Source organism: Protopterus annectens, chromosome 5.part0, assembly GCF_019279795.1.
Source record: "Protopterus annectens isolate FY-2018-M chromosome 5.part0, PAN1.0, whole genome shotgun sequence".
Classification (NCBI taxonomy): Eukaryota; Metazoa; Chordata; order Ceratodontiformes; family Protopteridae; genus Protopterus; species Protopterus annectens.
In genome coordinates this window covers 615,798,981-615,816,036 of record NC_056735.1, presented here as the reverse complement: position 1 = coordinate 615,816,036, position 17,056 = coordinate 615,798,981, and positions in this window count along the sequence as shown.

Genomic DNA, 17,056 nt, shown 5'->3' with positions numbered 1-17,056 from the left:
GCTGAGCTGAGCATAATATGCGTGCTGACAGTCAAACGGCGCATAAGCCAGCGTGACCCATTTGTGCGGAGCTGCACACCACGCCAACAAGCTAACCGACGGGCAACGTTGAGCAAGCTGTATCAAAACTGCCTTTACACAGACACACCTTCTGGCCTGTGTAGACAGTCATAAAATATAAAAAGCAATGGCCAGGCTCGAACTCAGGATACCATGCACCATAGTCAAAGTACTGAACCACTAAGCCATGACAGTCGCTCTTAGAAATGCAGTAATAGCATATATATAGGAATGAATAGAAAGAGAAGCATGACAAATCAGGTTTTGTGAAGCTGATACATTTCCAAAATGGCCAATCACAGATTAGTGTGGGAAAAACAGCATATATAAGCCCCATAGGCGGGAATACACAGCATAACTGATTGTGGAACCGATTGGCAGTCAGGATGGCAGGTGTAGGAGAGAGTAGTTGCTGCCTAGCACAGAGGTGGGGCATTGAGGAGTTTAAATATATGGTTTGGCTCCTCGTCCATGATCATGAAGCCCAACTCATGCATGGCCAGGACCTGTGGGGAGCATACAAGGCTGAGGCGTGGGCCCGGTTGGCACATGATCTCACCAGTGCCACAGGAATACCAAGGACTGGTGAACAGGTCCATCACCACCATGCGGACCTGAAGTGACGGAAGCAGGATCAACTGAACCGTTGGATCCAGGAGGCCCGGCAAATGCCCAACGCCCCACTACTGAGAAAGTTACATGTAATTATTTATGTAGAAAGTTAACCTAGCTGATATTATGGAGATGTGTTTTCCAATATTACTTCATTTATATTGCAGCTGCAGGTGTCCGTTCTTTGAATCATTGAGCCTATGCCGATAGGCTTGTGCGGTTGTGCCACCAGGCAGGTTCGTAATTCTCTCCCTGTAACTGTTAAAAAATATAAGTATGACAGCTTGCAAATGAGTGCAGTGTAGTCACCTATTAATATAAAGTGCAAGTAAACAGTGCAAGAGAGATTCTGCTAGTATTGTGTGATTACATAAGTGTGATGCAGCCTGTAATCCAAAAATAAAAATGAAACAAGTCTGAAATAAAGATGTTCCACCTGTAATATAATAGTACATAACCTGCAGCAGGCTAAAAATTACAGCTACACAAGCTGAGTAAAACACATGTGTGAAATATATCCCTGTTTAAATGCAGGGGATGGGGCTCATCCCCCCTCTGCAAGCATGGCCGGAGGAGAACATCCACTCACCATCTGTAGTGTCCGGACTGTGGTGCGTAGGGAGATCAGGCATGCTGTGCTTGGGCCCCTATGCCAGCTTGAGGCACGGGCAGCACAACTCATGGGTATGCCTGCTGCCTGTCCTACACAGCCCCCAGCACAGCCCCGTCCTGGGCAGTGAAGGCACAGTGGGAAATGCCCATGGGTGGGGATCTCAGTTCCACTGTTGCCATCTGTGGGGTCATGGGCTCGAGATGTCCAAACATCCGCCCACGTCAATTGTGTAAACCCCCCCCACATGTGTCATACACCACCCCTGTATGCGTCTTGTTTGTCTTATCTGTTAACCTCCCCTACCTACCTCCCCAGCTATACCGACTTCCTGTACCTGACATACCACTCTCACCTGAAAAAAAAAGGGCACTCTGTACCCACAAAAAAATTATGCCCCATACATAGCTGCCCATTTTGCACACATGTCTGCTGGAAATGTAAACTGGCAATTACAATTGGCTGTACAACAAATATTATTGTTGTCCTCACACCTCTCTCAGGGTGGAAGGTTTCAAATTTCACACCAAATTACAAACATATGCACAGCTGTTGCTGACGAAGAAATGGGCAGCTATGGGCCTTTCCTACATCCCTCCTGCAAAACCCGAGCTTCTTTTCCTACTTTCCTACCCTCTTTGTGCCCCCTTTTTCACCACTTTCCTATCTCCCTATTTTCTTTTCTTTAAAAGAAAATAGCACGGGTGTGCACGAGAGTAAGCACTTTTAAGCAGTAGTAAGTGGGAGTGCGCTTCTGTGCGCTTAGCTAAGCGTGTGTGCGCGAAGCTAAGTGGCAGAGCGCATGCGTGTGCTCCGCGCAAACCAGCACTAACCCACTTACAACTGATTAAAAGTGCCTTAGTCACTCTGAATGACAAGGCCTGTAGTTTTCTCAGCAGCAAAATAAAATACCTCCGTCAGTCTCAAACCCAGGACCTTGATAACACTAGTCTGCATGACTTACCACTAAGCCATGACTGCTATACAAGCACATTGTGCTTAAAGAAATATATCATAAAATAGTAGGAATTAATGTAAAGGGAATATAGCAAGTCTAGTACACAAAGCAGGTCATGTATATTTACTGTCAAATCTAGTGGATTTGTAAAATAGTACTGTGTAATGAGAAAAGCCATGCTAGTTGGTAGCTACTAGGCAATAATGTCACAGTAGCATCTGGCAAGCCACACACATACTCAGAGCAGGATAAACACTGCCATAGTTGAATAGTTAAGAGCCCAAACATAGCAACTGTGACTGAGTTACAGGGATGTCCCTGATGTGAAAACAAATGTCAACTGTGCCCCACTGACGCCCTGTGAAATGTACTAACAGTAGGCAGAAAGGTGTAACTACACATGCAATGGTAACGATGAATTACTGAAAGTATGCACCACTTGCACGTCACAAATGATGTAGTAATACATATGATCGAAATAACCCACAGTCAGAACTGCAGAATATCAGAATATTTCACTGGAGTATCCCACTGATATGTACCATTCCATGAGGCTGATAAAAGATGCACCTGAGAGTATCTGAGGCCTGCTCAGCAGCATGATCAAATACCCTTGTAAGTGTGAAGGCCCACACCATGGCCAGACCACACTGCATGCAGTAACACCCTACCACAACATACACATAGGGAATTGCTGCCGAAACAGATTTAGCAAGCATTACAAGCTGCGAATGTAAATGGAAAATAGGAAAGCCATAGCAACACATTACAGGAAAGACACTTAGCAGGCATACAAGGAGTGAATGTAAAGGCCAAATATTGAAGCCATAGCAACAGATTGCAAGAGCCACTGCTATATACCAGTTACACCACAATCCCCACAGGAAAGCACACACACCCATATACACAGTATTACTAGTCATAGGTGTCAGTTGACATACACATGGAGAAGAGGACACTGGAGGAATGAATACTCAGCTTACAGAACAACATGCATTGCAGTGTCTACAACACAGCCTGAAATATGAGAGACATATCAACCCTTACACTCACAGAACAGTGTACACAGCAAACCAGCATGGTCCCCACCCTGATAATCTGAAAGGGCTACGCCTACCTAACAGACCTTTTTATAGCACTGTCCTGAAATCACAGTGAGAACTGCAATCACTACACAACAGGCTGCATGCAATTAGTAACTGCTGGCTAACAACTGGTGCAGAGGCCATCACATGGACATGTGCAGATACCTAGAAAAGCATCCTGTACTCCCAGTCCACACATGCAATACTTTCATTGCACCCTCTGGAGGTAGAGAGAGAGAGAGAGAGAGAGAGAGAGAGAGAGAGAAAGAGAAAGAGAAAGAAAGAGAAAGAAAGAAATAAGAAAATTAAAAAAACAGTAACAACAAAACAAAGAGGTTGACAGCAGGCCAAGTAACTGCAAGCCTACGCAAACAGCTGCAACAAACACAGGTAATGTAAAGTACTAGTATAATAGTCTACATACTGTGAACCCTCCAGCTGTGTTATTGGTCTGTATCTATGTATATGAAGATGTGCATAGGGCAGGGGACATACTGCAACTGTCACTGAAGGCTCTACATACATATGTATGTGAAGGTAGCTATGTGTGCACATAGCAATGTAGGTTGTAGTGCAATGTACAAGTAGGTTGTACAGTAATGGATGTTCATCAGTACGTTACTGTGTGTATACATATGTGGATCTAAATAGGAGTATATATATATATATATATATATATATATATATATATATATATATATATATATATATCATGTGTATATGTATGTATATTGAGATATGTATGTATATATATATATATATATATATATATATATATATATATATATATATATAATATGTGCATATGTGTATACATAGATAGAGAGGGATGTAGAAATACATAGACATATATAGTGTCACAGTGTCATAGTTTAGTACTAGGCTATCTGCAGACAGTGTATAGAATAGATTTAGAAAATTGCGCCTCTGTATAGTAGTAACACAGTAAAGACCCCCGTACATAATAGCATTAGTTTACTGTGCCTCTGTCTAGTAGTGACACAGAGATGACCCCTGGTGTAAACCTATGATCTCCCATCCACTCGTCAAGAATTCACATGAAGAGAGTCAGTGAGGGCCTCTGCCTAACATGAACTGGGATCCTGTTTCACAGTATGGGAAGCCTCTGATTTATGGATCTGTCCCTACAGCATGTCCTATTCATATTTGTGCTGAGGTTTAAATCTGTAGCTGTTGTGGTTCTGATGGATTTGGATTTTATGAGGTGGAACATGTCCATCAATTCCTGATTGGACATGGCCTTGTACGTCAGGCACAGATCACCTCTAAGTAGGCGGTATGCTATGGAATAGAGCAGGAGTTTCTTTAGTCTGGCAGCATATGACATTTGTTGGAGACCCTTGATCCTCCTGGTGAGGTACTTATGGGTTCCCCTAGCTGTTGCAAGTGCCAGGTGAGGTACATACCAAATGGGGCAGAGTACACAGTCATGGGCCTGATAAGGGAGGAGTATAGGGGTACAATGGCCTCTATTGATCTGGATGTGAATCCCTTCATGATAAGGTGGGCAAGGTAGGAAGTCTATCCAACCACTTTGGCAACATGGGTGTCAAATGAGAGGTCAGTATCGATTTGTGTCCCCAGGTCTCTGATTACTTTGTCTGTACTCAGTGGGTTACTCTCTATGTGATAATATGTGGGTACCTTGTCTTTCCGAAAGGGTATGACTATACATTATTTGGCATGCAGTTTAAGGCCATGACTCTGGCACCAGTTGTTGGTTTTAGTGAGGCCTTTCTGTAGGATGTATGTGTCAGCTGGTGTATCATCTATGGCGCCTAATATGCAGTCATCCTTGAACATTGTCAGCCACTACCCTCCCATGTTTGCTTCCACATCTGAGAAATAAATGCTGAACATGAGGGGTCCCAGGACAGAGCCCTGTGGGACACCACTTGTGACTGGCTCTGAGTCTGACATAGCACCAGTGATTTTGACTTTAGGGTTTCTATCCGATAGCCGGTTTGCAACCCATCTTGTGACATATGGATTTACATTTAAGCTGTTGAGCATGTCTATGATGCCAGAGTGGGGTATTGTGTCGAAAGCTTTAGCCAAGTACAGGTAGGCTGTATGGACTGCTGTGCCCTCGTCAATGGCTCTAGTGACTGATTTGAAAAGGTCAAACAGGTTCAAAAGGCAGGATCTGCCCTCTGCAAAGCCGAACTGGGTGGGATCAAGTGTCTGTAAGTCCCCAATGTCTCTGTGTATGAGTTCCATAATGATTCTTTCCATAGCGTTGCAGAACAGGCTGGTTAAGCTTATGGTGCGGTAGTTACCAGGGTCTGTAGAGGTGCCTCCTTTGTGGAGTGGGACTGCTGTTGCTGTATGCCAGTGTCCAGGTACATATGCTGTATTAAGGCTATGGCTAAATAGCATTTTATGTGTGGGTTTAGCTCCTCTTGGAGTTCATGTAGCACGCAACCTGCGATACCGTCGGGTCCCATTGATGCTGTGTTTATAGCTTTGCTGAGGGTGGTTCTCAGCTGGACATCTGAGATGACAGGGAGGGTACAGTCAGCTGGGATAAGTAATTCCTCATGTGGGGGTGAGGGAGGGGAGAAATCTGCACTGAACCTGTCTGCCAGAATGTTGGCAATATATGTGTGTTCAGTGTAGTTTTTGTCACTGTGAACTAACTCTGAACATATCTGAGGGTTTCCACCCAGGTGTCTAACATAGCAGAAGAAGGCCTTGTGGTTATCTGTAGTGTGCATATTGATTTTCCTCTCATTGTTGGCCTTGCATGTTTGTATGACAGAATATAGCTTTCTACTAGTGCTGATCAGAGATGCCTTATCTTTATGGAATTCTGCTCTGTCGTGCAGTAGCTACCTTCTGTTGTTATACAATTTGTTCATGGCTGGGGTCCACCAGACAGGACGCCTGCCCTTAGTGGAGAGGGTCTTGGTTATATTTGGGATTGCATGATCCATGCATTCTTGGAGATGTCCGTAGAAAGCATTTGTGAAGGAGTCTGCATTGTGGGATGTGGTTTCCACTGGCCCAGCGGGCTTAAAGGATAGCACCTCAGTTTTAAGAAGTGTAAAGTCGGCATTTGAGAGGTTTCTCACTGTAGTCTTTTGTGTTGTGGGGGAGGTGGGATATGTATATCCAGGGTGATTAGTTTGTGGTCAGATGTGACTAGTGAGGGGAATACTTCCGGTGTGTAGTACATTGTCCCCATGTTTGTGCTGATCAGGTCTAGTATATTATCTCCTCTTGTGGGAGAGGTGACTAGCTGTTCCATTGCATTTGACCTAGTGAATTCCGGGAACCTTTGGGCTAGGGTGTTTGGGCTAGAATAATGCACCCAGTGTATGTTAGGGTAGTTGAAGTCTCCCAATATGATGGTGTGTGGTGGGACATTCATATCCTCCAATGTCTTCAGGAAGGCTGACTGTGGTTCCTGAGATTGGGAGGGTGGTCTGTAACAAACTACCAGTTGTATAGCAGGTTTGCCTACAGTTATTTGCACCTGGATGGTCTCTGATGCTTCATGTGTTGCCACTAATCTGGAGGTGTGGGTGTCCTTCATGAATATTGACACTCCCCCTCCCTTTTTGTTTTGGCCCGAGTTTTGGGGCCAACAAGCATGATACGAGGTATAGCCTGGTACCGCTGGTGTGCTCTCAGGAGCCTTGAACCAGGTTCACTTACTGCACAGACATCGAGATTGATAGAATATGTACGTACAGATATATGTAATACACACATACATATATAGATAGATGTAGATACATATACATATACGGATAGATCTGACTTACAACAGATATGTCTGTATATGACTATCTCTCTCTCTCTGTCCCACCCCCTCTCACTCTCACTCTCACTCTCCCTCTGTCTCTCTCTCTCTCTCTCTCTCTCTCTCTCCCCCTCTCTCCCCACATCTATATGTATATATCTACATCTATATATACATATATATATATATATATATATATATATATATATATATATATATATATATATATATACAAACATATATATATATATATATATATATATATACAGATATATAAATAGAAATATATATATATATATATATATATATATATATATATATATATATATATATATATATATATATATATATATATATATACATATATATATATATATATATATATACATACTGAGTGAGGCACATGTGTGCAGATGTATTGCAACAGGTGCCTGGTGACAAAGGCATGGAGTGAACATCAGTGTGGATACTGAAGTACCATACCCCATTCCAAAACACTGACACCAGTAACCACCACATATGTGCATGCCTGCCCACCTCTGCATGTGTCAGGGGGGAACAGGGGCAACAAGTGTATAATAAGCTCCCCATTGATATGCACAGTGGCACACTAGTCCTGTAATACCTGTACATGGAATGTGTCAGCGGGCATGGTGTGTCAGCTATGGACATGTAGGTCACTGTACCCCTCTACACCCCACAATGTCCTACACGGTATGTACCTCCCATGACAGCTACAGATATGGAGAAGGACACAGATATACGCAAGTAACTGTGTCAATGCACTCAAACACATTACCTATGCAGAGTGACTGACAAGACCACAGAGCACACACAGACTACCAACATAGAGGTTACCACTGCTGGATATACATAGTTCGGTCACACCCATGACAGTTGTCTAACAACCATGGTAACACCTCCAACATCCACAACACAAATTACCTATGTCTGTCGTCCTTGTCACTGCAGTATAGAGCACATGGTGGAGGTACAGGTCCCTACCCACAGATACGACATACCCTGGAGTAAACCACACAGAATTAAGAAGCAAGGCTCCCCATGAGTAGATGTCAGACATACCCCTGCTGAATGTTATGCAGATAGGTAATATGCCATATGAGTCACCCTGTGTAACTGTTTGTAAGGAGCAGGTACGATCATAACACATGTGTCACAAGGGGCAGGGTAGCATAACAGTATGCTGCTGTAGGCCCAGTGCCAAAAGCATACTACCTACCTAAGACACAATGCACACCCATGAACACATTGCAAACCAAATATGTCAGGTGGAATGAGTGTGCCAGTGATTGGGTGCATGTTATGTACTGGTGTGATTGCTCACCATGACTGTCTGTCTGTCATGGTAGTGTGTGTCCTTGGTGTGAGGCCTGAGACAGATGTGTGAGGTATTGCGATCAACACATACTGCATTACCATATGTTGTGCTGTGTTGCCCTGTATGTCACTGTGGTGTAGGTATGGTTATGGCAAGTAAGAGCAGTGTGCATTACCAGTGAAATATGTAACGTGCATTGCATGCAGTGCATGGGTTGATAATGTTCCCCGTACAGTACCTTGATAGAAACCCCCAGTGTGAGGTTGTGCATTGGAACTGAACCAGTGTGCTGACTGCTGCAGTATACTAGTCTGTCGTATTGAGTGTGCCAGGTATTGTTGCACAGTTGTCGGATGAGCACTGATATCCGGTCATTTACATGCGTATCCCCCAATAGACAGACACATGCTATATATGGTGGTTAAGTTATATCACTACAGTCGAGTATTATGTGTATTATGTGTGCCATAGTTTGCTGACAGATATTGCTGACATATTTTCCTTCTCCTTTTCAGGGCTATGGTTCACCAGCGAAACCCTGTGTACTCCACTGCGGAGGAGGAAGAGATACACCAGAGCCTGGTGCGGGATTTCGCAATACTCTTTTCCCGCCCCAGCCAGAATCAGCAGAAGAGGGCTGCACTGTGGCAAGACCTGGTCCATCGGGTAAATGACATAGGCACACATAACCGGACATATGAGCAGGTACGCCATCACTGCAGTGATTTATTTAGAAATGTCCGTCAGCATGCGTCAGATATCCACAGGCAGCAGCTTGCCACAGGTGGTGGGGTGGCTAGACATCCCCCCTTCACCAGACTGGAGGGACTACTCCTAAGTGTTGTGGCTCCAGCCCAACAGCAACAGCAGCAGCATACATGTGTAATGATGGAGGCTGGAGCCACCCAGCAGCAGGACACGGAGCATGCAGGTAACATGCCATGTGTATAGTTGACAGTTCTGTACACTGTTAGGTTATGCATGTGTGAGGTGTGTCCTCATTTTGTAGCTGTAATCTTGGTAATTATTGTGCAAGAGTGATATTCTCAATATCAGCAGTAGACCTGTGGAAGCTAACTGTTGCACTACTGAACTGTATCATACCCACAGTATCAATGGCACAGTTGTGCCCACTGACAATAAATGTCTAATTTCTGCAGGTCCCTCTGGTGTAACAGCAAGGCAGTCTATCCATGCTGGTGAGTGTGTAATACCATTACCTTCAATACTCTTGATACTAACAGTAATAATAGGATGAAGCAGTAGTGCTATGTGTTTGATTGCAGGTGTGTTTGTGTCTGTGTGTTGATATCTCATATACTGAGGTGTGTGCATGTGTGCATGTGTGCATGTGTGCATGTGCCCATGTGCGCATGTGTGCATGTGTGCATGTGCGCATGTGCGCATGTGCGCATGTGTGCATGTGTGCATGTGCCCATGTGTGCATGTGCGCATGTGTGTACCAGTGGTGACATTTTGTACACATTGTAAACTGTGTTTCCTGTCTTACTCCCACAGGTTCTGGTGCTGTTCTGGTGTTGTGCAGCAGGGAACCTGAATCAGCTGCTGTGGATAGTGATAATGATGATACCTGTGTAATGGCACAGGTAGGTGTGCCAGGGTCAGTCATTGGTCAGCCAATTGACAGTACACAGCTGTCGACCCCATCAATGTGCACAATCATCCTGCCAATACATCTTTTGTCACCAATGTCCCTAGGTGATGGACATGATACAGTGGGCATTGACCAGGGTAATGTGGTATCGGTGGCACATGCATCCCCACACAGCAGCCATGGCCAGGGTCCTGACATGGTACCACACAGGCAGACGTCCAGGGGTTCTCTTGGGAGCATCCGTGGGCGTACTGCCCCTGTCAGCCATGCCCACAGAGGTCTTTCAACCTCAGATATGTTTCGGGCTGTAATGCAGGCACAGTCACGTATGGAATGGTACACCAGACAGGGTCTGAAAGAGCTGAGAGCATGTCGCACAGCTATGAGTGACAGTATGCGGGATGTTGCGGCTGCCATCCGTAACTTCACTGAGGTCATTGACAGACATTGGGGGGGACACATTAGATCTGTTCCACAACTACATGTCCATGAGCCAGGGCAATGGGGGACGGTTGAGGCATCAATGGGGCCGTATGCCAGCAACAGCAGCAGCTGGCAGCCATCATGGATGACAACAGGCCCGTGGCCGCTCACATAGTGCCAGCAGCAGCCCCAGCAATGCTGGGTCTGTGCTGTCATCAGACCGCCCCAGAAGACCACATGCACATGGCTCTGGACAGTCCCAACAGGGACCTGTCTCCAGTCACCAACCACCTGCTTCTGATGACAGTACCCAGTCTGGCTTAGTACCTGATATGGTCCGTAGCACCCCTGCCAGGCACAGGTACTGTGTCCGTGGCCACAAACAGTGATCTGTATGACCTGGCAGGTACATGGAAGCCATGAGGTGGGACAGTGTGCATGCATACAAACATGCAAATTGATAACACCTAGGGCTACCACATACACGCACACACTGCATCAACATTGCCCCATCTTGTACTGCTGTCCCTCACCAACACACACACACACACAAAGACAAGTCAATGGGTTGTATCAGTGGCAGACTCAGGCATACCAAGTACACACCCTGTGCATATGATGAAACTTTGCCACCTCCTGCAATCTGTAACATCGGTGCAGGAACAGGTAAACATGGTGCTGATGCACAGGGTAACTACATAGAAGTGTTGTAATAGTATAATGTTGACAACAGTGCAGTGTAATGATATCATTGTGGGTATATACCAGCATGCCTGATGCAGTTACAGTATGAATGTCATTGTATTGTTTTGTACACCCATAGTAATTACCATAGTGTACTGTCTGCACATCTTTGCATACTGGTGGTGAGGCTGTCAAGAGCTGGCCACCTACATAGGTAGCACAGGGGATATGAAAATGTACATATTGATACTCAATGATGGTCATGTCAACTGCGAGTTGCATGCTGTCCACACATGACTCTGCAATGAGGATGTTTGAGGATGTTGATATCTGTGCAGTAATACACAACAGGTTCAAGACTCACAAGAGCACACTAGCACTACAAGGTCACACCTCATACCATGCATGACAACACCAAAACACAGAACTAACTATGACTGGAGGGAGAGTCTCCGTACATGTCAAGGATACTGTGGTGCCAGGACACGTAGCATACATCATACTAAGTCTGGAACTGCTGAGTGAGGGCTCAGTGTCTGTTATTTGAAATGTGTATTATTACAGGTATGAGCACTTGGGTATCAGGCCAGTTATTCAACATTACAAAGGTACATGGTCTATACACTTGTGGGGGGTGGGGCAGGACCCAGCCCGTCTGACCTGTGAATGTCTGGGTACAGGCTTATAGTGCCTGCATATATGCATTGTTACCTACTGGAAGTCGTACACCTTGTTTGATGTAGCATAGTCTACATACAGGCCTGCTGACTGTAGCTTTGTTTGTATGCATGTTTGCTTGTTATGTTCCTGAAACACTGATTCCACCTGCAGTGCAGATTTACAGTGCCTCTGTGGATCCCTAGTGACATCTGTATTGCTTACTGTACTGATGTCCATGTCTCACTTGACAGAACGTCACTGTTTGTCATGTTTGCATGTAGGTTGCCTGTAACACATAGCATATGACTTACCTCGCATTTGCTCAAGACAGCATTCATATATGCCAGCACTAATGAATCAGGAGCACTACACCCTCACATACTCACCTTGAGTACCTTGTTCCCCATTGGCCCTATGTGTCATTACTTAGTATGGGATTCACAATGCTATGGTAGCATGTGCAAAGGTCACCTGTCAATCTACTCTCTGGTCCAGTTGGTGAATCTGTGAGTCATGTGGCAATGTTACAGCTGCCTCATGTACACAGACCACCCTCTCCCCTTCCCATACACTTACAACACATGTGAGAGATGCAATCACATAGCCAAACTGGGGGCTAAGATCTCTTAACTCAGTACTGGCATACCCTGTCAGGTGGAGTGGGATACTACAGTGAATACAGTACCAGTCTCACATAAACCTGCCACGACCGCAATCCAAACACAGAAACACACAGGTACATTCTTGGACTCTCAGAATAGCATCCTGTCTGAGCAGTTGACCCCTGCAAAGCAGACACACAAGCAAACTTTAAGCCAGAGCAGAGCACGTGCAACACATAGCTCACAAAGCCTGTGTGCCAAACAGTCACAGGCCATACGGCTTGACAACACACCTGCTACAGTTGTATGAGGTACCTCTATCATCAGGTACACTGAGGTCCTGCTCACCAGGCTGAACACGGTGAAGGTCATGCTGAGATGCCTGTTGGGCACTATGATCCACCACATAACACAAGCATGCAGGTCACTCCAAGGCATGTAGAAATATGACTCAGTCATTGTCTGTGCCAGTGTGTATGACTGGACTACATGTTAGGGGACATAGAGGGCCACTCTGAGCTTCTGGCACAGGCTGGTATGACCCTGACCTTGAGTAGCATCTTACCCTCACCAAGAATGCTGCCACAATATGTAGACAGGATGATCCATTTCTACAATTACCATATGTTTTGGTGACATTCAAAAGGGATACAATGCCTGTCAGTGTGGGATTACATGCTGGACAAGCCACATTGCTTTGCTTGGGACAGCTTGCACCTGTCACCCATGGGCCGTTGTACATTGGCAGAGGCTGTTGCTACACACATAGTACCTTTGTATGCAAGGCTGACATTACATAGCCACCTACACAGGTATCACACGGGATAGGACACTAATAGTAATGCTACTCAACAGCAGCAGTGTAAACATCAAGATGCATGCAGTGGAAACTGTCCTTAGCATGGAATAAAGCAATATCCATGCAGTAACAGACTCCTGGTACAAGGCTCCCAGGTGCACACCATCACTGCCAGGTCATACCTCATACCATGCTTATCGTCCCCTACACATGCACCAAACCAGAACAGGGGGGATGTATCCAAAGGCACCTCAGATACACACACCCCCAGGTTGGTGGCACAACACAAAGCATCAGAGCCTATCCATGTGCAACTAACAGTGGGTTAGACTGCCTTCAGGTTCATAGCCTGGCACACACCATCCTCCCATACCCAGGAAACCCACTTGGCCTTCCTGACAACACTGGGAATATGACGGTCTCTACAAACACCATTAAATGGGTGGACTGCGACTACCCAAACATAGAGTGTGAGCATTACTCTAGCTCCAAGACCCTATCTGAAGAGTTCTTAGCATGCATTCATTCCCTGCATTGCTATGGAACAACTTGTTACCACTCCCACAAGAGGTGACAACATGCTGCACCTCTTCATCACCAACATGTCGACTATAAGCTCCAGACCAGTCGTGTATCCCTCGCTGGTGGGATGACACCATCTACAACCCACACTGTATATTCACATACCACATGCAGCCCCTGCACAGAACACCACAGTCATACAGTTGTCTAATGCATATTCCATGTATTCACATGAGGCAGGCTTCAGACATGGGAACTATTGAAGTTCACAGGTACATATGTGTAGGTGGCACACACATACATCATGTGTGCATTGACATTATTGATATAATGTATGTCGTGAAATATTGGGAACAACACCCCACACACATGGACAAACTGTGCGACAAAAACACACATGGCGTTTGTAGGATACAAACCCCTACCTAACTATGTTATGTCACTTGTGAGAGACACAGTAGCAGAGTGCACTATTTGCATTACTGGGAGGCTGCTTCCTCCTGCTGTACTTATAGGGTGCTGACATCATCTGTGTTTAGACAGTGGAATATGCAGCATGTGTTGTGTTGTACTAGTTGCCAAAAGGGACATTTCTCTTACACATGGAATTACACACACACTACTCCTCCACACACTGAGCACTTGCAGGGTTCAAACCCCTACCTATGTTATGACATTTGTGAGAGACGCAGTAGCAGAGTGTGCTATTTGCATTACTGGGAGGCTTGCTTTCTCCTGCTGTACTTATAGGGTGCTGACATCATCAGTGTTTAGACAGTGGAATATGCGGCATGTGTTGTGTTGTACTAATTGCCAAAAGGGACATTTTTCTTACACATAGAATTGCATGCACAGTACTCCTCCACATGCATTCACACACACACTGAGCACTTATAGGATTCAAACCCCTACCTAACTATGTTATGACACTTGTGAGAGACGCAGTAGCAAAGCGCGCTATTTGCATTACTGAAAGACTTGTTTTCTCCTGCTGTACTTATAGGGTGCTGACATCATCAGTGTTTAGACAGTAGAATATGCAGCATGTGTTGTGTTGTACTAGTTGCCAAAAGGAACATTTCTCTTACACATGAAATTGCACACACACTACTCCCCCACACACATTCACACACACACTGAGCACTTGCAGGATTCAAACTCCTACCTAACTATGTTATGACATTTGTGAGAGACACAGTAGCAGAGTGCACTATTCAAATTACTGGGTATCATTTGTGCTCCTGACATATGTATAGTGTGCTGACATCATTATGTATGAAGAGGTATGTACATCTGTTACTATCCATCAGTACAGGGGAGAGCATATCTATGCATTAACTTTGCACAGGCACAGTGGCCTACTGTACTGCGGAGGCAGACACCAAATACACTGTGGATAGCCTTCTGTATTCCCTAGGGACAACAGCCTAGTATTGCACTCTACGGCCATATGTTTACCTGTCAGATGCAAGTATCTGTTGCTCATATACTGTTTGTGGGTCTTTATTGCCGTAGCTTTTCCTATCTCTATGAACAACTTGTGTACTGTGGAAGATGTTTGCATATGAGTGGGATCCAGTACTTAACTTATGTCTCTGTTGTAATTTCACTGTGTGCACTGGGCAGATTTCTGTATTGTGGGAAGTTCCTGTGTTAACACATACAAATGCCAGATATGTGTGTGCAACTGCTGAACTGTGACATGGCCTAAGTGTGTGAGCATGCCCAGTTCACAGTTTCTATAGTTTCTTGACTGACACGTCTCATTTATCTAAGTGTGTGAGCATGCCCAGTGTGAACGTTCCTTATGTTGGGATCTGTGGTCTACCACATTTGTGTTTGTGTGTGCACGTCATCTATATTTCACATGTACAGTTGAGTGTTGGGCATCAGGTTGTGTTCTTACTGCCCAACTGCTTTGTGTCTGAACCTAACAGGCATTATACTGTTCCTGCAGGGTCGCCATGGGATAGTTTGCATACAGTTGTTAACATCCTTTCCTACTGACCAAACAGTTGTATTGTCGTATAGTGTACTGATGCAGTACTTTCACTGTGGTGGACAGTATCATTGGTTTCAGTCCTATCACTGCTTGTAATATTTATAGTGAGAACACCAGACTGGTTGAGGGTCAGTTGTGCAGATATGACCATGTTGCATTTTGTTCAGATATGGACAGCATAGTACATGATTGTCCGACATTGTTAATGTATTCCACAACTTGTGTGGACAGTGACAAACAATGGCCATGTGCCCTAGTCCATTTGTAATGCTAGTCAGAGAGTGTTTGTCATTCAACACACATTTACTGGTGTTTGCCATGACATATGTCAAGGCTAGTGTGCTGTGCCTCTGTCTACCCGTGACATACAGATGATATCCAGGGTACACCTACCATCTCCCATCCAGTCATCATGATTCCTCTGGATGACAGTCAATGAGGGACTCCCTGGATAACCTGTACTGGGAGTTTAGTCGTGAGTGGAGTGAGCTTCTGGGTTATGGACCAATCGGTACAGCATGTCCTGTTTATGTCTGTGCTGGGGTTCAGGCCTGTCAGCTGCATAGGTCACCAGCATTCAGATTTTACATGGTGCCAAATGTCCATTGATACCAGCTTGGTCATGGCTTTATACATCAGGCACAGTTCACCTCCAGCCAGGCGGTATGGCACTCTGTGGAGCTGCAGTTTGTTTAATCAGGCGACACATGGCATCTGTTACAGCTCTGCAATCCTCCTGGTGGGGTATTTGTGGGGTCTTTCCAGTTGATGCAGGTGTCTGCTAAGGTACATCCCTGAAGGGCCATTGTACACAATTGTGAGGCTGCTGATGGATGACTGGAGAGGCACATTGACCTACCCTGACCTAGCTGTTTCTGTAACCACTACAGACACATGGTTGTCACATGCAGGATATCTATCACCTTGTGTCCCCAGATCTCTTATTGCTCCTGATGTACTTACTGGGTTAACACCTATGTGGTAATTTCTGGCCATGTACTGTGTTTCCACAGGGGATGACTATACACTATTCTGCATTTAGCTTGTTGACATGGCTGTGGCACCACTTGTCTGTTTCTAGGTGTGCCTTTTGTAGGTTGCTTGTATCAGTTGGAGGGTCCGATATGGTGGGCAGTTTGTAGTCCTCTGCAAACCTGTTCAGACAGAGTCCTTCCATGTTGGCCTGTACCTATGTGACATTTATAGCATACAAGAGAGGTCCCAGGGCCATGCCTTGTGGGATGCCAGTTATACCTGGTTTGCAGTCTGACATGGCTGCAGCATGTCTGTCCAGGTCAGTTCTGTTCTTGAGCTGG